General features: G+C 38.8%; 1 pseudogene; it reads left to right on the top strand.

The window, feature by feature from the left end:
• The window catches only part of LOC122146481, a 52,439-nt pseudogene extending 31,023 nt beyond the window's left edge, over window positions 1-21,416 (top strand).
• The last annotated feature ends 1,662 nt before the right edge of the window (window positions 21,417-23,078 follow it).

Genomic DNA, 23,078 nt, shown 5'->3' with positions numbered 1-23,078 from the left:
TCCATTCAAAAAGTCAGTGGTTCTTTCATAGTCAGTTAATAATATAAAGAACTTTCCAAACAGTTTGGTCTTCTATGGTGTCAATTAGTCACACACAGGCACATCAGCAATTAATCAGCATCTGAACCTCAACAAATGGTTACGAAAACAAAAAAAAAAAACATGCTGCAATGCATGCTGTGTACTATTGTAGTACAAAAACGGTCATCCATGGCTCCAGCATGCTCGCCTGCAAGGCATTGTTTTTTTTTTTTTATGGTCTAGGTCACCTATTGTTGAGGTTCATATGCTGATTCATGATTGTCTGTGTGGGACTAAGTGACACTCATAAAAAACTAAACTGTTTGGAAAATCTTTATATTAACTGATTTCACAGAACCGCACTGGCTCTTGAGAATCACTTTTATACTGATCGATCCAACCAATTGCAACAAGCACCTATTTCATCAGAGATTAGACTCCAAACAGTTAACTAAATCAATGATTATCATCATTCAATATACAGTATAACAACCAATATCTAGGTACATGGTGTAGATAAAATTAAAAAGCTAACCTGAATGCACTGTAAGTTGCTCTGGATAAACGCAGCTTCTAAGAGGGTGAGGTGTTGTAAAACACCTGATGATATTTTTCCTGGGTCTTTGAGTTATCAACAAATGGTTACAAACAGCCAGAAACAGAAAAAACTAAGACAGAAATATTCAAAGGGTCAAGAGGCCCAACTATAGCAACACATGATCTCTAACATGGTTACTTTAAATTGAAAACATATAATTCAACATCTGCTAACCGTTAGTTAATTCTACAAGTCAGATCTTCTGTAGACGTCTGACAGAAATAAAGTCAGTCTGGTTATTAATAAGTGGAGCTGGTGTGATGCTGTTTGTGGGTTGTTAATCAGATCTTGAGAGATTTAATGTATTTTATTTTCAGTTTAGTTATAATCTAAGGCTGTGGTCTGAATGTCAGTGTAGTTCTTGTGTTTCTCTTTTCTTCAGTAATTCTGTTTGTTAACAGCAGCTGTTCATCACTAATTCACAATTATCACTCAGTTAAATCACGTAATTATTTAATTGCCAATTATATCTTCTTTCAGTGAACTCAACTGAATTAAGTTCAGAGTACTCACAACTATTAGTTTTAAAAATTAAATGGTTTAAGGGCAATCGGTTTCCGCAAACGGTTTGAGTAGTAAAACCCAATTGTCAGGTTTTTAAGGGATATTTGTTTACACAAAAAGGTTTGAGTAAGTATTCTTGTCGGGTTTTACAGTGCACTGATAGAAAATTACACATGTGACATTGTGTGTAAAGTCTGACTACACTTCCAAGTAACTGGAATTTAAATTTGGAATTAAATTTGTATCTGAATTTGAATTCCGACATGGCATTAAAGTTCCTTACCAGCACGATGGGCTGATAACATCTCTATAAAACAGAACACAACAAATGGTTTTTAGTTAGCAGAACAGTCGGTGTCAGGGGAAGGACTGGCTTCTTTGATTTAGATAGTTTGTGGATCGCTAGGTAGAGCTCACAGAGGGTGATCGGTCAGAATCACGCAAGATTTCTTCATTGGCAGTATTTATTGAATTTACAACTGCATGATTGAATATGTACAGTGATGGGTGTGGTTCTGAAACAAATAAAGGAATAAAACAAACAATTATTTGAATGCAAATGAATTGATTATCATGCAACAAATCTCTATTTTGTATTAACTGTACCCTATTTCTAACAATACAGCAGAAATAAAATGCAATGATATTTTAACATGGCCGAAACTGGCATTAAAGAATGAAAACGGCTGTGCTGTGTCTAAGCAGCTACAACTATAACAATGAGAAAGGATAAAACAATTCGCAATACAATGGCTCCCTCTGCTGGTTGCATAAATAACTACACCAGGCCGCTCCGAGAGATGTCACGTGACAACCAGTGTTCATGCGGGAGGTGCGTGCCCTATAACCGATTAACTGGATTGAAGGTGAATATCATTGCGATAGCTTACAAACTATGTGCAGAGGGTGCTTAAATGGTATTCTACAATGTGTAACCAAAGAACAATGCCAAAGTGGCAACCTATACATCGATAGAAAGAAGCATCACGATACGAGGCCCAACTGGGCAGAAAAGCCTGAGCTTACATTTAGCAACACTAAACATACAAAACACTACCAATATAGCCTTAGCAATGACAGTAAAAGAACAACAAAATACCGATTCTTACTTGTAAAGACGCACACAGAATAAAGCAGTTGAATCAAGGCGGGTTGTTAGCCCGTGCAGTTAGCGTACACTACTGGCCAAAAGTCTCAGACAGAATGCTACCAGCGTGCAGCGATCCTGAGTCAACTTGTGATTGGCTAAGAGTCCAGGTGAAGCGAGGCATCTTCCAACCACAAGAGAGAGAGTCACAGTAAAGTGTCTGATGCTTAGCAGCCACAAAGGGGGCCTTTTTTACAGGTAGGTTTCACCGCGGCAGCCCTCGTGTGAAGCCTCCTTGTGTGAAGACCGATGAGTGTAAAGACCATCGACTCTACCTGCGCGACTCCCCCCAAGCAAGGACACCGACAGGGCACTTGAGTATTGCTTTTCTCCCCTTTAATTTTTGTATAGCTTGTCCTCAAATACTTATTTCGGTCACTTGTACTCACTATGTGCTTTCAGATCTCTACTATCACTACTAACACTCGGAGAGCATGCTATGTACGTCGAAGGAAGGCCTGTCCCTCTGACCTCTACTACTATGCTCTCTATTCCAGTTGGTCTCTGGAACTGCCAGTCTGCTGTTAACAAAGGAGACTTCATTTCTTCTATTGCTACTCATTCTGGTCTCAACCTCATGGCACTGACTGAGACTTGGATCAAACCTGAGGACACTGCCACTCCCGCAGCCCTCTCCACTGGTTACACTTGTTACCACATCCCTCGTTCGACTGGGAGGGGTGGAGGTACTGGTCTCCTTATATCGAAAGATTGGAAATTTGATCTTCAACCATCACCTACAGGTAACGGTTCATTTGAATCACATGCTGTTACTGTACCCCACCCCTGTTAAAGTCCACTTTGTGGTCATTTATCGTCCCCCAGGTCAATTGGGAAACTTCTTGGAGGAGTTGGACGTGCTGCTATCAAACTATCCTGAAGATGGTACTCCTCTGGTACTGCTTGGTGACTTCAACATCCACCTATATAAACCCCAGGCTGCTGACTTCAACACTGCTCGCCTCATTTGATCTCAAGCGAGTGTCTACTACAGCGACTCACAAATCAGGCAACCAACTGGATCTCATCTACACACGCTGTTGCTCCATGGACAACTCTTTAGTTGCTCCACTGCACACCTCAGACCACTTCCTCATTACTGCTAACCAAGCACCTTACTCCTGAAGCGGCACACACTCCAACGCAGGTCACCTTTCGATGTAACCTACGCTGACACTCTCCATCTCGCCTATCCTCTGTGGTTTCATCCTCACTTCCTTCACACTCTCAGTTTTCAGCTCTGGACACAAACAGTGCTACGGACACTTTTTGCTCCACTCTGACCTCTTGCTTGGACAACTTTTGCCCACTGTCGTCTAGACCAGCACGCACCACCCCATCTGCCCCCTGGCTGTCCGATGTTCTCCGTGAACATCGCTCTAAACTCTAAAATGGCATACGACTAATAACGACTAATGGCACTTGTCATGGCACTTATGTATACTGTTGTTGTTCTCTTGTTGATCGGATTGCTTCTATTGTTCTCAAAGTCGCTTTGGATAAAAGCGTCTGCTAAATGATTAAATGTAAATGTACAAATATATAACAAGGGTGACCAACAACAACCTTGAGGAGAGCCCATGGAACAAAACAACTGCTTAGAAAATACATTGTGGACTTTAACACACTGTGGCCTTTCTGTTAAAAAAATCTAAATCCATCCAGCAACATTTAAATCAATATTAAACTGAGATATTATTTTCTCTATTAACAAATGTGGCTTTATGGTGTTAAAAGCAGAAGAAAAAAATTGATGAACAACAGCCTGGCACATGTTTTTGGTTTTTCTAAATGTTTGTTTCACCAGATTTAAAATATAAAGAATAGCAACCTCCACACCTCTATCTTCTCTGTGGATAAACTGTAATGAGTTAAAGCTGGTCTCTGTCTTCTGTAAAATCAATTCCTTTACTATTTTTTTCAAACCATTTCATAATTAATGAAGTTAGTGCAACTGGTTTAAAATCATTTAAATTCTTGGTAACTTTACATTTGGCACAGGGATTATGTTAGATTTTTTTTCCATATTTTGGGGGACTTTTTGTACTTAAGAGACTCTAAAAAAAATATAATGAAAAATTCCACATAATTGATCTGCGCAGGTCCTTAACACCTTAGTTTAAGTTTAATCCTCTTCATCCCACGTGGGACATAAGGCCGCAACTAACTCTCTCCATCTGGGTCTGTCCTGGGCTTTGTACTGTGCTCCCCCCCATGAGAGCCCCATTTCTTCCAGCTCTGTCTCCACTGTACGTCCCCATGTTTATTCTTGGCCTACCACGTATGCGTTTGCCAGGTGGTGTCCAACGCAGTGCCACTTTAGGTATCCTTTCACAGGGCATCCTAAATACATGACCGAGCCATCTTAATCGACGTATCTTGATCTCCTGAGATATGTTATTTGATCTTGTCTTTATGTACAGATTGGTATTGGAGATGGTATTGGGCCAGTATATGTTACAGATCTTTCTAAGGCAAACTATTATGGAAGGCATCTATCTTGTCATGTATTCTTTCACTACTTTCCAACATTCAGAGCCATACAAAAGCACTGATTTAACACTGCTGTTATAGAGCTTGATCTTTGTTTTGAGGCTTAGATGTTTGGACTTCCAGATGCTTCTGAGTCTGCTAAAAACTCCTCTTGCTTTAATTATTCAAAGCCTTGATATGTTTTTGGGCTCTGTTATCAGTGCTAATAACAACCAAGATAAGTGAAATCCTTCACATCCTCGGCTGGCTCTCCCTCAATAGCTGCGTTTCCACTGTCGGGCTTAAAGCGGGCGTGCTAGTGCGTGCCAGTCGCAGTCATCATAAAAGGCAGAAATATTTATAAGCGATGTAAAAGACTATGCATGCTAAACAATAAACATGGTAAATGCAACCACTTGGAGAAATCAGACGTCAGCTTCTTATTCTCTATCACAATTGTGTATTTATTTAGTAACATATTTTATCTGTCATAAGTCTCATCTCGAGAGTTTAGCTCCGCATAGCATGTCATCAAAATATAATAATGATTTTTGTTCGGGAGCTTTTATAAAAATAGAGCTATTATCATTCATTCTAAATGTGACGTATACAGGCTACTGTGGCTACAAATATAAACAGAAACAGACTCAACTGAATAAGCAGGCTATTTTCATAAGCGTTAAAAATAAAAAAATAAAATAGAAATACATTTATTTCTGTGTGATTAATTTTGAGTCCTGATAAATTGATTCATTACGATCAATGTATCACTTATTCTATAGTAAAACATTGATGCTTTTGAATTTGAATATTTAACAAAGCATGCAAACAAAGGGCCGCTGTTATCTTGTTCGTTTTGTGATCGCGCATGTTCCAGTGATTTATTTCTTAGTTTTCTGATAACTTCTCTTTGTTGGTGAAATGATGGGGTTGATCGACGTTGTTCCCGAGAGGCGTGTAAAGGGCGGGTTTTAGTGACGCGCAGCGGAGCTTCTGGCCCGACGGTGGAAACGCTGCGCTATTCTGGCCTCGGTGCTACTACTGGCCCGAGGCTATTAACCCTGCCCGGCCCGTTTTAAGCCCTGGCTCGCACTGGCCCGACAGTGGAAATGCGGCTAATGTTAAATTGGGTCAGAAACAAGAGAATTAATACGCATAGTCTGCGTCTTCTGTTTGTTTATATGAAAGCCAACTTGTTTAGCATATCTGCTCAGCCTATTTGTTTTTTTTCCTTAATGTGAGTGTATGTGGCTGAGATTACCACCAGATCATCGGCGAAGTCAAGACATTCCAAACACATAACCCAGTCAAGGGTGATCAGGAATAGAAGAGGTGAGAGAAGTTTGACACATAACCCAGTCAAGGGTGATCAGGAATAGAAGAGGTGAGAGAACAAAAACACAACACAAGCCAGATCTGACTTCAAAGAATTCTGTCATTTTATTATCGAGAACAATGGAGCACTCAAAGTGTTCACAGAACTTCTCAATTAAGTTTTTAAAGTTTTTCTCAAACTTCTTAATAAGTTTTACCATCTTAGGTGGTATTCCATACGCTCTTATTATCTTCTATATGCTCTCTCGGTGGACATTGTCAAATGCTTTTGTGAAGTCTATGAAATTCATGTAAAGTGGGTGCATTCCATTCCAAACATTGCTCTATGATGTTGTGAAGTGCAAAAATCTGGTCTATGCACCTCTCCCACTTCGAAGACCTGCTTCTTCTTCTCTCAATTTGTGGTCTATGGCTCTGTCGACCCTCTTCAACAGGATCCTACAGAAAACCTTGCTGGGAATAGAAAGAAGTGTAATACCCCTCCAGTTGTTACAATTGCTGAGGTCTCCTTTCTTCTGCAGTTTGAATATGAGGCCTCTACTCCAATCCGTTGGGATAGTGTCCCAAATCTTTTGGAAAAGGTCTGTTAACATGTTGGCTGATATATAAATATCCACCTTCAGTAGCTCTATTAGCTCTATCAATCCCTGGTGCTTTACCAGATTTCATGGCCTTAATAGCATCCACTACCTTTCTTTTGGTAGGAGGGTGAACGTCTATTCCTTTAGTATTATTGGTTGGGATGGGATTGGCTGGCTCATCTGGTTCCGGGTGGTTTTAGTACTTCTTCAAAGTATTGTACCGACCTGGCAGCCTGTCCTTTTTTCTGTTGCTATTAGCTTGCCTTTTTTGTCCTTTACTGGTATGGTGCTGCTTTTATGACCAGTAAGCTGCTTGGTAATCTTGTAAACCGTATTCAGTTTTCCCTGTAATGCAGCATTATCGGCTTCATATGCCAGTTTCTCTACAAAGGTTCTCTTGTCAATTCGGGCACTCTTCTTTACTTCTCTATCTTTGGTCTTATACTCTTCTTGAGCTTTCTCTATGAGTCTGGGTGATCTGGCACTCAATCGTTTTTCCTTGGCTACTCTTCTTTCATTAATCTTTTTCTAAGTACTAGGTGTTATCCATGCCTTGTTCTTCTTTTCCTGTAGCCAATCACTTCTTTAGCAGTCTCTATGAAAACCTCCTTGATCTTGCCCCATGTATCTTCAACATTCTCTTGCTCTTGGCCCTCTTTATCTGTAAGTGTTTTTGATGAAAAAGGATTTTGCAATGTCTGGCTGACGTAACTTACTGACATCAAAGATCTTTCGATGTTGTTTAATGTTTTTTAAACTTCTATAACCAAGAAGTGATCACTGCCTTACCTTAACACCTTACTTCTATGTTATCAGGCCCCCTACCCTTCTTGACATCTACATTTTGAAAAAGACGTTTAACCTTATGAACTTCAGTATTTCCACAATTACTAGATAGTGTTCTTGGTTTTAATTAATTTCTGCACTAAAATCATGATTGTCAAACCTTAAATAATACTCATTTAATTTATCCGCTAAATTTATATCGGAGTTAAAAGCATCCAGTCTGATTATTTTGGTATCCTTCTTCTCAATACCTGCCAAGGTTTTGAGCCCCTGCCTCTTCTGATCTTACATTTTTTTCCATTCAGCTGCTCTTCTACCTTATCATTAAATTTGAACCTATCCTTCTGTATTTCTGCTATCAACATCTTATTAATCTCTCTTTTATGCAATGCTCCCATCTGAAAAGTTATTTTCTTTTTGTGCAGAAGATCTTTTGTTATTTTTGAAATCCAAGGCTTATTATTGGGGAATACTCTAAACGACTTATAAGAAGGAACAATACAATCAGTGCAGAAAGAAATATACACACACACTGTCAATATTGCTTGAGTCTTCCTCAAAAACAGTCCAGTCTGTTCAATCAAAGCACCCCTGTAAAGTCAATAAACTGTCCTCTGTCCAAACTTGGACTTTTTTTTCCTTTTACACTGATTTATACAGAGGTAACAAATAAACTGTGTTATGATCAGAAAACCAGTGTAGCATTTGGACCAATCAGACAATTGTTCATTAGATTTAACAAATCAATTATTCATTAGATTAACAAACAATCACAAACCCCTCGCCCAACACCAGACTCTGTGACTCTGACTCAGATAAACTTAAGACCTTAAAGTATGTAGAGAGAATCTTCCCTCCTTCTTAATTCTCTCAAACAGACACATACTGCTATATGAAATGACTTTTTACATTAATTCATAGACAATTGTGTATATTATATGTTGATACCTATGCAACACATTAGTATTATAAGAATCTTGAAGATTCTTCTCTTGAACACCCAATCGAGTTTCATATGCAAAACACCATACTAGAGACAAAGAGTCGTAAACATTCCCTTCAGAAGTGCAAGTCACCATTGGCTTTTTGACCCCCAAGAGGTGTGACCTCGATAGAAGATAAAGGCCTCACATCAGTGACCCGCCTTCAGTCTGCAGTTCTATTAGATTCCGAGAAGATGAGGATGTCAGCTAGAACACTTCTGTAACCCTTAAGTCTGCGCCAGGCTTCAGCCTTGTCTTTACATTCACCAACGATCCTTGGATCTCAGCCAATGTCTCTCTTAGCTCTTCATCACCTTCATCTGGGAGAAAACTCTCCCCACCACAACAGAGTCAGAATAACATCTTTTTGGAGTTCATCACTCTTTAACCCTGGAAGAACATGATATGACTCCTACACCACTGAACCTCCAAACCATCAAGACTTTGATCCGAGACTGGATCCAGACGCTCGTTCCAAGCCAAGCCAATGCAAGTATCGTACATTTAACTAAATGAAACAGAGGTTTAGGATAAGCTGTAGACCCCGTTATAAAAAGGCGCTGACTCATTTTCCATAACTGCACTCTCTGGTTTTCTAATGGTTTCAGTCCTCCACTTCCAACCTCCCCATGAATGAGTGATTGGTATCTTCGTTTGAAAGTGAAAAAGTGACGTGACATACATCCAAGTATGGTGACCCATACTCAGAATTCGTGCTCTGCATTTAACCCATCCAATTGCACACACACAGCAGTGAACACACACACACCGTGAACACACACCCGGAGCAGTGGGCAGACATTTATGCTGCGGCGCCCGGGGAACAGTTGGGGGTTCGGTGCCTTGCTCAAGGGCACCTCAGTCGTGGTATTGCTGTCCGAGACTTGAACCCACAACCTTAGGGTTAGGAGTCAAACTCTCTAACCACTAGGCCACGACTTCCCAAAGACCACGACTTGTTTGTCTAGATTAGTTATGTGTTAGTGTTTAGTTAAAACTTTTGTGCACAAATTACATGAGTTTCTGGCTCTGTCACCGCTTGTACTGATCCGATCTATAGCTACTAGGGGTGTGACGAGACACTTATCCCACAAGACGAGACGAGACATGAGACTGGGTTCACGAGAATGAGACGAGACAAGATTTTTAGACTTTTTAAAAGAAATCATCAATGATGAAATATATACGGAAAAATAGTATCTTATTCAACTGAAAAACACAAAATGCAAAAAAAGTAGGTGCATTTTGAAATCAACTTGTACTTTATGAAACTAAACTTCTATTTTAATGAATATTATATTATATTAAACGGGCAGTTGTCGCCACCTGCTGGTGGAAGAGGATAAGCGTTACATTACTTACAAGTGTTACAATACTTTCATTTTGATCGCTATTGTAGAGAATAAGTGTTTATAACCAAACTATAAACATTTATCCCAGTACTTCTGTTATTTAAATGTCTGTAACACAGAAATAATGATGTTGTGTTGCTCTTCATGGATCAGCAGCAGCATGAATGATTCATTAACATGGGCAGCGACAAAACGTGCTTCTCACACTCCACTAACACTCGCGATGTGAAACAGTTATAGTAGACACAGCTGAATCGTTGTCATTCAGGAATAAGATTATGTTGGTGTTTGAATCGAGATCACGATCTTTAAAGGATTAATTTGGAGCTCTAATGTAAACACTGCAAATGCATAATGTTTTGCGAGGATATCGTCACGTTCTCTCCAGACCAGTCAGATCACGCGAGACACATAGGATCTCGTCACACCCCTAATAGCTAAAGGCTCTAATGCGTTACTGTAAAAAAGTTACTTTCTGTGGCGACGAAAATATCCTTTCTTAGAGTTGATATGAAATTATACTGAATGTTCACTGGACAACCAGATTAGTTAACTGTAATGTTAATTCTGCTACAGTTACTACTGGCAGCTGAGGTGAATAATTGTAATTAATTATAATTAATTGCAATTATTTATATACATTTCCCTTTTGAGCTAATTTTCTTCACCAGCAATAGATTTCATCTCCCTCTAAATGGAGTCATAACAGAGGTGAATTGTCTTATTCAGTCTTGTATTCAGGGTGTCTACAAGTAGGAACAAGTTAAATTTAAGACTTTTAACGACCTTTATAATACCACCTGATATGAAATTTAATACCAAACGTCTGATGGAAAAACACATTATTTTACGTATGTATAATGTAATATTTAATTTGTTAAATGTAAAATATATATATATATATATATATATATATATATATATATAGCTGTCAAAAAATGCTATTTATTATTACGATATACAACAAACATTTCATATCAGCAGATAATATCCTATACAAAATAACCCCACAAAAGCACCTCATGACTGAGATTTCTGGTGGTGTAAACAATTTATTCTGAAGCAATATTTTATCTGTGTTCTATTAGCTTTGACATTTATCTGCATATTTTTGATATTAATCTCAGGATGTTAGGCTACTTACTTGTATAAAGGTCCATTTTTAAACCTTATTAAATGTATGCATTATATTTCATGTCAAATTCTTAAAATTGACAATTTACATTACGGCTTTAATCAAACAAATTAATTTACATTGCCCAATTACAACAGCAATAAATAATGTTATGTGATTGTTGTTTTAATTGCAATTTTGAATATACAAATCAGAAATGGTGGGGGGAAAAGAAAAACACACTTTTAAACATTTTAAACTCCACTAGCAGGTGGCGGTAAGTCATTGAGTCATTCATTCAACAACCATTCGCTGATCATTCAGTAACAAAACACCGCTGTGGATGCTTGAAGATTGCACAATACTTCTGCTGTGATCTTTGTTTGGAACTATTTTAGTTGGTGAAACAGAACAAAACAGTCAATATTGTGTCTTAAATGTAAGTAACCTAATTATGTGACTGCTTAAAACTACTTGTTTATTTTACATAAAAATCAATGTAACATTTGCAATCGTGAGAATATTCGGCAAATAGCTCCATTGTCATGGTATGTTGCTTGACTACATAATGTTATAAAGAAAAAACTCAACATTCAGAATTTTACCTCAGTATGTTTCTTCTGTGAGTTTCTTTATGTGTACCATTCAGCTCTTTTACTCATTTCATACTCATTTGATTTGATTTCTTCATAAAAAATCTCTTACATGCAGCACAAGCCTAAATAGCGCGACCTTGATACCAGAAATACACTAATGTTATCCATTATCAATCACTGTTTACGGTGAATGTAGTAAAATCAGAAGAATCATTCTCACGTTTCGATGCTTCACTGGTTATTTTTTGTCTAACAGGCTTATAAATAGGCAAACAAAATTCTCGAGCCATTTTTTTGTAAACTTGCATTAACCCATTTTAACCACCTGGAGTCTAAGGGTATTTTTGGGGCCTGGAGAAGTTTTGTCATGCCCTGACATTTGTGCTTTTTTCAGTTTCTTATAAATATCTAAATGGCTAAAGTCTAATCTCACTGTAATCAGCACAAACAAGGCTATAATAATATGTGAGCAGCATGTATGTACATGATTGTGTTTTTGAGAAAAAAAAAATGTTATATGCGTGGTTAGTGAAAAACTAAAAATGTTAAATCACTTGAATAAAGGCAATAAAACACATACAGAAAATTGGTTCCCGGGACTTTTGAGAATTGGAGCTTGTAGCCTAGAATTTTTTTTTTCTAAATGATGTGAAAATCATCTTGTTTACTCACTTACAGAAAACAATATATTGATTTAAATTTTCTAAGACACTTTTTGTTGGTAAAAGTCATATGCGAGTAGGCGTCAACTATCATGAATTCACACCTGAGAAGACAAAGGCCTGCATAATGAGCTGTATAATGAGCCATTCAGTCAGCTGTGTCACTGAGAGGGATGAGTTACAAGAAAGAATGTGAGGACAAAATAAATGTATATAATTTTATGTTTGTGGTTTATTTATTTAGAATATATTTAATTATCCCACAACATAATTTAATATTCACTTGTGAGTGCAGTTAAACAGTTTATTAGGAAAAATCAAAGCTGACTTTCAAACTGAATTTTTGCATCATTACTCCAGTCACACTATCCTTCAGAAATCCTTTTAACAATCTTATTTTCTACAAAAAAACGTATTTATGTTATTATTATTATTATTATTATTATTATTATTATTATTATTATTATTAATGTTGAAAAAGAGTTGAGAATATTTTTTTTTTCCAGGTTTTTTAGGGGGGATACATTGAAAGAACAGCATTCTTTGTTACATTTGTTACAGGTTACATTTATGTGGTACATTTATATTATTTACATCAAGCTTTTGAATGGTATAGTAGTGTATATGGTTATTGAAACTTCATAATATTTCAATTGATTATACATTTAGTCAGGAATTATAGTTTGGAAGAAGTCTTTGGAAAAAGTCTAACTAGTAAAATGTTTACACATTATGTGAAAACTAGTACAAGTAAATAAATAAATAAAAAAAGAGACTTACTCATGTTTATGATCTCTGCTGAATAAAGTGCTTGGCATTCTTTTTTTCTGAGGAAATCCAAAATCTCAAATCCTCAACCACATCACATCTTTTTGGGGTGAATTATGTCGTATATCCTCTCATCGCGAAGCAAACAGTAAATAAAAAAAAAAAACTTGAAGAACAGTCTCGCTGTGTTGTCTTCTGTTGTGTGGGCGTATTCAAAAGCCGCTCGCTTCAGTGAAACATTATCTCAAAAGCGCGTTCAGCGCGGGGGCGTGGTCGCATTAGAAGATAATGAAGGCAGACATGAAAAACGGACATCTGGATTACTTTATCACAGAATATTTGTTTTCGGCAGCACTTGTTTAGTTTAAAAGTAGACATGTCAGTCTTTCTATAGATATCTCTCTCATGTCTCTCCTTCGTTGAGTATTCACTGAGTTACAGTTCATTTTAATGACGCGTTTGTAAATGAAGATCAGCGCAGACAAAAGCTGCAGACAGCACTCCTTGTTTGTTATCTTTATTTTATGCACAAAGTTTTGTTGTTATTATGTCTGTATACAAAAAAAGTAGACCCTTTACAGATTCGATTGATGTATTGCTCTTATCTGTATGATCAAAACTGAAAGTGTAATTTAAGTTCTTTTCGGGGTTATCAGGAGAAAATACACCAAAATGTGTATACGCGTTAATCGACTTCAGAGGGTTAACTATGGAAATGGTAAATGAGTCAATAAATGAGTGATCCCTGCCCCCTATATGCTATTTATATCTGTTGTTTTTAGGATGTTTGGGAGGAAGTGTCAGTCATGTGTCAGGAAGGGAGGGAAAAAGAGGAAGAGAGAGAGCGAGATGAGGGAAAAAGTGAGGAAGCATGTGAGAACCAAAGAGAAGAGGGAACTGATTTGATGAACAGGGAAGAATCTACAGACTGCATGATCAACATTTCTCGGCAACAAAACCAAACCACCCCGATCCCAAATTTATCATAAATCAGACACTGTCAGACCGTACCCTTTCATTTCAGACACAGTGGTACAGCAAATTTAAATGGCTCCATTTCGATCCAAATGTTGAAGGCGTTTTGTGTTTTTATTGTAGTAAAGCTTTTAAAACACAAGTATCTTCCCTTGCGAAAAATACAGAACCAGCATTTGTTTCATCTGGTTTCAAGAATTGGAAGAAAGCTCTTGAAAGATTCGGTTCACATGAAAAATCAGATTGTCACAAGACAGCAGTAACAACATATGTATATGAAGACTGATCAGTTAAGGCACAGCTGTGTAGTGTTCAGGCATCACAACAAGAGGAAGCGAGAGCAAATCTGTTAAAAAACATTGGTGCTGTGCAGCTGTTGACAAGGCAGGGCTTGGCCCTAAGAGGGCATGATGATAGTGAGGGAAATCTTCATCAGGTGCTGAAATACAAGGCAGAAGATCTATGTCTTAGTAAGTGGTTGTCAGGTAGAAAGGACTACACTTCTGCTCAAGTTCAGAATGAGCTCCTTAGTTTGTTGAGCAGTTCTATCATCAGCGGTATCGCAGAAAATATAAGATCACTCCCTCAGTTGCAGTTTTCTGTAATGATGGAAGGAACCCAAGATGTTCCAGGCAAAGAGCAAGAAGCAATTTGTCTCCGATGTGTAGATAATGATTTGATGATTCATGAAGAGTTTATTGGCCTTTATGAGGTATCTGTGGGTACAGGAGAGAATCTTGCAAAGGTGGTGAAAGATGTGTTGGTTTGTTTAAATTTGCCCATTTCTGGATTATGCATAGGGCAGGCATATGATGGTGCAGCAAATATGGCTGGCAGGTATTCTGGAGCACAGGCCATCATTAAAAAGGAACAACCTCTTGCCCCATACATCCACTGTGGTGCCCACTGTGTAAATCTCATTACACAGCATGCTTGTACTGCCTCACGTGTTATCCACAGTGCTTTACAATGGGTTCATGAGTTAGGTATTTTTGTTTGGGCAGTCAGGTAAATTTTAAATCTTTGTTCAAGGAAGTTGCAAAATCTGTTCAAGGGTCCTTTCAAACTATAAGGCCCCTTTGTCCCACAAGATGGACAGTTTGCTCCAGTGCTATCCATGCTGTGCTGAAGCAGTATGAGTCTGTAATGCTTGCTCTCAGTGATATGGCAGCTGGCAGCACAGACACGGCTAACAGGGCAAATGGACTACATGACAGATTCCAGCAGGGTAATGTAGTTCTTGGTCTTCTGCTTGCCTTAGAGACTATAGAAGAATTGGAGAATCTCAACACATCTCTCCAAAGTCGAACACAGACCATCAATGGTATGCTTTCTGCTGTTGCCTATGTGAAGGATGCTTTTGCAAATAAAAGAAATTCAGAGAGGTTTCAAATTGTCTACACCAAAGCATCGGAAAAGTGCCAAATCCCTGATCTCTCTCCCATTGCACTGCCCCGTACTCGTAATCCTCCTAAACGTCTAACTGGTCAGGCTTGTGCACATGTGCATTCATCTCCATCTGAATATTACAAAATGGAGTTTTACAAAGTGCTTGATGTTGTGGATATGCAGTTCAGAGAACGTTTTGAGCAGGAAGGGTTGCTGATGCTAAGGAATCTGGAAAACATCCTCTTAACAAGGGTGGTCGATAATGTTGTACAGATGTACCCAGAACTGGACAAAATATCCCTTAACACACAACTGGCAATGTTCAGATCAAAGCATAATATGCAGTCCAGCAGTGAAGCAGCTAGCATCCTTCAGGGGATGTGTCCAGAAGTCCGAAGTCTTTTTGATCAGGTGGAAACACTTGTCCTACTGCTTCTTGTCACTCCCGTGTCCTCAGCAGAAGCTGAGAGAAGTTTCAGTGGTCTCAGAAGGCTAAAAACATGGCTTCGTAGTACCATGACACAAACAAGGCTGAATAGTGTTGCTCTGTGTCATTTACACAAGGAAAAACTTGATCAATTATAGAGAAAAAAAAATTGCTCAACAATTTGTGGCCTGCAAGGAAAGCTGAAAAATTCAGTTTGGAAGTTTTGATAAAAAATCTCACTTCGATCTTGAAAATATTAAAAACTTGTAAATACACTGATTTAGGTTTTATTGATATATTTTCATAAAATGTATGTTGTATAAAATTACTGTAGATTTAAACTGTATACTCATTTTACACTTGTTTTGTCCAACTATTAAGAAGTAAGAAAAGTTATTGTTCAAATGTAGTGTAACTGAAATATTTTAAATATCATAAAATATCTTTATTTCATAAATATAAAGTATAGATGGTCTCACATTGGTCTCAAAGTCCTGCAGTATTTTTAAATTTTGAGTATGATTTCACAAAAATAGGTTCCTGTAAGCTATCATGGTATGTTCCCAAAATTGCCACTAGGGTGCTGTAAAATGCCAATTGGTATTCTATTTAGAATTTATTATTATGAACATCAGCTTTGGGTCACATCACCATACAGCTGCCCCCCCCCCCCCCCCCCCACACACACACACACACTTTTAAAATGGCTGCTACACCCCCTGCTTATCCCACAAGGCGAGACGACACACAAAACTGGGTTCACAAGAACGAGACGAGACGAGATTTTTATACTTTTTTAAAAAAAAATCCTCAGTGATTAAATATATAGGGAAAAATATTATTTTATTCAACTGAAAAATACAAAATTCAAAAAAAAATGTAGATGCATTTTAAAATCAGCTTGTACTTTATGAAACCTAAACTTCTATTTTAATGAATATTATATTATATTAAACGGGCAGTTGTCGCCACCTGCTGGCAGAAGAGGATACGTGTTATAATACATACAAGTGTTACAACACTTTCATTTTGATTGCTATTGTAGAGAATAAGTGTTTATAACCAAACTATAAACATTTATCCCCGTACTTCTGTTATTTAAATGTCTGTAACACAGAAATGATGTTGTATTGCTCTTTCTGGATCAGCAGCAGCATGAATGATTCATTAACATGGGCGGCGACAAAACGTGCTTCTCACGCTCCACTGACGCTCGCGATGTGAAACAGTTGTAATAGACATAGCTGAATCATTGTCATTCAGGAATAAGATTACGTTGTTGTTTGAATCGAGATCGCGATCTTTAAAGGATTAATGTGTAGCTCTAATTTAAACACTGCAAATTGTTTTGCGAGATATTGTCACATTCTCCCAGACCAGTCAGATCTCACGAGACACATCATGGCTGCATCTGAAAACTGAAAAATGCTGCCTTCGGAGGACAAATTCCAAGGTAGGAAGGCATTAAGACACGTCTGAATTCAATGTTAGCTTCAGTTCCTGTCTCCTGAGATGCCTTCATCTGGCCGATTTTTATATGTAGCATACAGGTCCTTCTCAAAAAATTAGCATATTGTGAAAAAGTTCATTATTTTCCATAATGTAATGATAAAAATTAAACTTTCATATATTTTAGATTCATTGCACACCAACTGAAATATTTCAGGTCTTTTATTGTTTTAATACTGATGATTTTGGCATACAGCTCATGAAAACCCAAAATTCCTATCTCAAAAAATTAGCATATCATGAAAAGGTTCTCTAAACGAGCTATTAACCTAATCATCTGAATCAACTAATTAACTCTAAACACCTGCAAAAGATTCCTGAGGCTTTTAAAAACAGCCTGGTTCATTACTCAAAACCGCAATCATGGGTAAGACTGCCGACCTGACTGCTGTCCAGAAGGCCATCATTGACACCCTCAAGCGAGAGGGTAAGACACAGAAAGAAAATTCTGAACGAATAGGCTGTTCCCAGAGTGCTGTATCAAGGCACCTCAGTGGAAAGTCTGTGGGAAGGAAAAAGTGTGGCAAAAAACGCTGCACAACGAGAAGAAGAGGTGACCGGACCCTGAGGAAGATTGTGGAGAAGGACCGATTCCAGACCTTGGGGGACCTGCGGAAGCAGTGGAGCTGAGTCTGGAGTAGAAAACATCCAGAGCCACCGTGCACAGGCGTGTGCTTTTGAACCAGAAACAGCGGCAGAAGCGCCTGACCTGGGCTACAGAGAAGCAGCACTGGACTGTTGCTCAGTGGTCCAAAGTAACTTTTTTCGGATGAAAGCAAATTTTGCATGTCATTCGGAAAATCAAGGTGCCAGAGTCTGGAGGAAGACTGGGGAGAAGGAAATGCCAAAAACTGCCTGAAGTCCAGTGTCAAGTACCCACAGTCAGTGATGGTCTGGGGTGCCATGTCAGCTGCTGGTGTTGGTCCACTGTGTTTTATCAAGGGCAGGGGTCGAATGCAGCTAGCTATCAGGAGATTTTGGAGCACTTCATGCTTCCATCTGCTGAAAAGCTTTATGGAGATGAATATTTCGTTTTTCAGCACGACCTGGCACCTGCTCACAGTGCCAAAACCACTGGTAAATGGTTTACTGACCATGGTATTACTGTGCTCAATTCGCCTGCCAACTCTCCTGACCTGAACCCCATAGAGAATCTGTGGGATATTGTGAAGAGAAAGTTGAGAGACGCAAGACCCAACACTCTGGATGAGCTTAAGGCCGCTATCGAAGCATCCTGGGCCTCCATAACACCTCAGCAGTGCCACAGGCTGATTGCCTCCATGCCACGCCGCATTGAAGCAGTCATTTCTGCAAAAGGATTCCCGACCAAGTATTGAGTGCATAACTGAACATAATTATTTGAAGGTTGACTTTTTTTGTATTAAAAACACTTTTCTTTTATTGGTCGGATGAAATATGCTAATTTTTTGGAGATAGGAATTTTGGGGTTTTCATGAGCTGTATGCCAAAATCATCAGTATTAAACAATAAAAGACCTGAAATATTTCAGTTGGTGTGCAATGAATCTAAAATATATGAAAGTTTAATTTTTATCATTACATTATGGAAAATAATGAACTTTTTCACAATATGCTAATTTTTTTGAGAAGGACCTGTAGATCTATCCTTCGCTGCTTGTTTTATATGCCACAATCCTGTGCGTTCCATTCTGTGACAGTCAAGCCAAAAAATAAAGATGGTGTCTGAAAGTTGCGGTCGGTGGTTAGTTTGTGTGTAAATGTACGTTTTTGTTCAACATTTTCCACTTTTGATGTCATTCCTAGCGAGAAATTAATATTGCAGTAATGAAATATCTACTTAGTTATCACCAAAGCTCTCTATATTTTGCTGTAGATCATTAAACCATTACTCTGCCTCAGAAGCCTGTCCAAAATCAGTTTCATGAGGTGCCTTCGTGCAAAAACGCTGCCTGCAAAGTCATTGCCTTATATGGCAGCAAGGCAGCAAGTCACCTGCCTAAGTTTTTTGGATGCAGCCATCGGATATCGTCACATCCCTAATAGCTAAAGGCTCTAATGCGTTACTGTAAGAAAGTTACTTTCTGTGGCCACGAAAATATCCTTTCTTAGAGTTGATATGAAATTTTACTGAATGTTCGCTGGACAAACAGATTAATGTTAATTCTGCTACAGTTAAATCACACATTATTTTACGTACATATAATGTAATATTTAATTTGTTAAATGTAATATATATATATATTATATATAGCTGTCAAAAAATGCTATTTATTATTACGATATACAACAAACTTTCATATCAGCAGATAATATCCCATACAAAATATCTCCACAAAAGCACCTCATGACTAAGATTTCTAGTGGTGTAAACATTTTATTCTGAGGCAACATTTTATCTGTGTTCTATTAGCTTTGACATTTATCTGCATATTTTTGATATTAACCTCAGGATGTTATTTACTTGTATAAAGGTCCATTTTTAAACCTTATTAAATGTATGCATCATTCATGTCAAATTCTTAAAATTGACAATTTACACTACGGCTTTAATCAAACAAATTAATTTACATTGCCCAATTACAACAGCAATAAATAATGTTGTGTGATTATTGTTTTAATTGTTATTTTGAATATACTGTAGTATATGTGGCTGCATATAGGTAATTAAAAGAACTCAAGTCTGTGAGTATTGATGCTAGTTACATTAAGGTCCCGCTAGAGGGCAGTGTTATGTTGTGGATGTGTAGAAGTTGTTGCATCCTGAGAGTGTGTGTTCTAGCGGCGGTATTAAAGCTGATCAACAGTCACAGTGCTCTCCTCTGATGTTTTTATGAACAAACCCACATAACAAGAACATGATATGGTGTCAGAAGTGCGGGCTGTCGTCAACGTTATAGTCAAGACATCGGCAAGAAGGGCGAAAATATATAAAGTTGAGACAAGACTTAAGGCAGAAGTGGCGCACATCAGACAAAATGGAGCACTTCAAGCCACCCTCAGCGATGACATTGGCAACTTGAGCGAAAATTGGCGTAAATGGGAGCAGAGGTTTGTGTTGTACATGACGGCAGCTGAGCTCTCTAAAAAGAGTGCGACAGTTCAAGTGGCAGTTCTACTACACACTACACTCATTAGGTGAGGAGGCACTAGATATTTATAACACTTTTGACATAGCAAAAGAAGCACCAGAAGAAGTGACTGTAGATAAAATTTTGACAAGTTTGTTACAGAACTCATATAAAAAAGCAAAAATTGTGAATTTGGACCGTCAGAGGACGATATGATAATAGACAAAATTGTCTTTAGTGTGACAGACAAAAATGTGACAGAAAAAACTTGCTGAGAGAACCAAATCTGACTCTACAAAAGGCCATAGACATATGCAGAGCATCTGAGATTGCCAAGGAAAGAATAAACATAATGGCATCAGCGAAAAAAGGAAAGTGAAGTGCGTGCATTTGACATGATCAAAGGAGCAAAACACAAAAATAAGACTTTCAAAGCCTCACCGTTACACAACAAAAAGAGAAAGTCAGTGGCACAGCAAGATCATGTACCAGATGTGGACAGACACACCCACCAAGATCGTGTCCAGCATATGGGGTTAAATGCAGAGCATGTGGCAAAGCCAACCATTATGCAAAAATGTGCAAGATGAAGTCTGTCCAGACACTCCAAGCCGTTGATAGTTTGTTTATGGGGACCCTGCAATGCACACAGATAAATGCAATCAGTAAAAATGAAGAATCGTGGCACACAACCATGACTGTCAGAGGGATCCCTATTGAATTCAAACTAGACACCGGTGCTGATGCAAACGTCCTGTCGCTTGAACAAATCAGAAAGCTACCAGGTAACGTCATGCTGAAGCCCACAGAGACCATGTTAGTGGCATATGGCGGCGCAAGGATCAGACCGGCTGGTTATGTATTCCTGAAGTGCCACAAGGGACAAAATGAATCAAGGCTGTTGTTTTTTTGTTACGGAGCTGTCAACACCACCAATACTTGGCAGAGCCGCCTGTGAACATCTGAATCTGGTTAAGCGTATGGAGCCTGTGAGTGCAACCGTGCCTTCTACAAAAGATGAGCTGGTCAAACAATATCCAGAGGTGTTCCAAGGGCTAGGAGAATTCCCAGGTGAGCATCACATATACCTTGATCCAGAGGTTCCTCCGGTGTGGTTCATGGATGTAGAAAGATTCCCCTGGCCATAATGGACAGACTAAAAGAAACCCTGGATCAGTTAGTGCTGACTGATGTCATTGTGCCCTGTTATAGAGCCAACAAAATGGGTCAACAGTCTGGTTGTAACTGAAAAGAAAAATGGCTCGCTTAGACTATGTCTGGATCCTCGTGAACTAAACAGGGCAATTAGACGCCAGCACTACTCCATACCAACACCTGAGGATGTACAAAGCAAACTGGCTGGAAACAAGGTATTCACAATTTTGGATGAAAAAGATGGTTACTGGCAGATCAAGCTAGACAAAGTTTCATCATTGCTGTGCACTTTTAACACACCTTGGGGACGCTTCAGGTTCAAACGTCTTCCATTTGGCCTTAAATCCACCAGTGAGGTGTTCCAGCAAAAGAACAGTGAAGCCTTTGGTGACATAACTGATGTGTGCATGTGATTGCTGATTATATGATAATCGCAGCAGCTGATGAGGTAGAACACACGGAAATTCTGAAAAAAGTAATGGACAGAGCCAAAGAAACTGAAACATCAAGTTCAACGCAGACAAAATACAGTACAAAGTCACAAAAGTGAAATACATGGGTCATGTCATAAGTGAAGAGGGTGTTCACCGGACAGTGACAAGGTAAAAGCAATTGTCAATATGCCTGCTCCAGAAGACAAAAAGGGCCTCCAGAGAGTGCTGGGCATGACAAAATACTTGTCACAGTACATAAGAAATGAAGCAGTTCTGACTGCCCCATTAAGACAGCTGCTAAGAAAAGATTCAGAGTGGCTATGGATGCCTGAGCATGATGCAGCATTGGACAGCTTAAAAAAGGCTCTTACTGAGGCTCCTGTGCTAAGGTTTTTGACCCAAACCAGCAAATAGTGCTTCAGGCTAACGCTTCAAAAGATAACCTTGGTGCATGTTTATTAAAACAAGAACGACCAGTCGCATATGCGTCAAGAGCTCTGACAGATGCTGAGCGCAATTATGCGCAGATCGAGAAGGAGTTGTTGGCGGTGGTTTTTGCTGCACATAAATTCCATCAGTATGTTTTTGGAGCATCTGTGATTGTACATTCTGATCACAAGCCGCTGGAGGCAATTTTCATGAAGCCCCTGAGTCAGGCTCCAGCCCGTCTGCAAAGAATGCTTCTGCAGCTGCAGCGTTACAACCCTACAAGTGATTTACACCCCAGGAAAGGACATGCTGATAGCCGACACTTTGTCCAGGGCATTTCTGTCTGAAGGCAAACTGCATGATGAAAAACATGGATGGTGAAGAAAGAGTAGTGTATGCAATGGAAGCAACTGAGGCCATGGGCACTGAATTGCTTGAGAGACTCAAGTCAGAGACAAAAGCAGATGAAATATCTTCAAAGCTAAGAGAAGGTGCATCAGCAAGGATGTCCTGTTCACAAGAAACAGCTCGACAGAGATCTGAGGAGTTACTGGCCCATCAAAGAAAACAATAAGAATCTGTGATGGATTAATAATGACGAATGACAAATTCATCATCCCAAGAGGAATGAGGCCATTAATACTGGAGAGACTGCATGCAGCTCATCAAGGAGTACAACGCACCAATGAACATGCAAGCAGATATCTGTACTGGCCAGGCATGTCTACAGAGATCCAGAGCATGGTTGAAAGATGTACAGTATGCCAGCAGCTAATGCCAAAGAACCAAAAG

Source organism: Cyprinus carpio, chromosome A1 (assembly GCF_018340385.1).
Source record: "Cyprinus carpio isolate SPL01 chromosome A1, ASM1834038v1, whole genome shotgun sequence".
Classification (NCBI taxonomy): domain Eukaryota; kingdom Metazoa; phylum Chordata; class Actinopteri; order Cypriniformes; family Cyprinidae; genus Cyprinus; species Cyprinus carpio.
The sequence above is the reverse complement of the archived record's forward strand: the minus strand, read 5'-3'. Positions and strand labels throughout refer to the sequence as shown.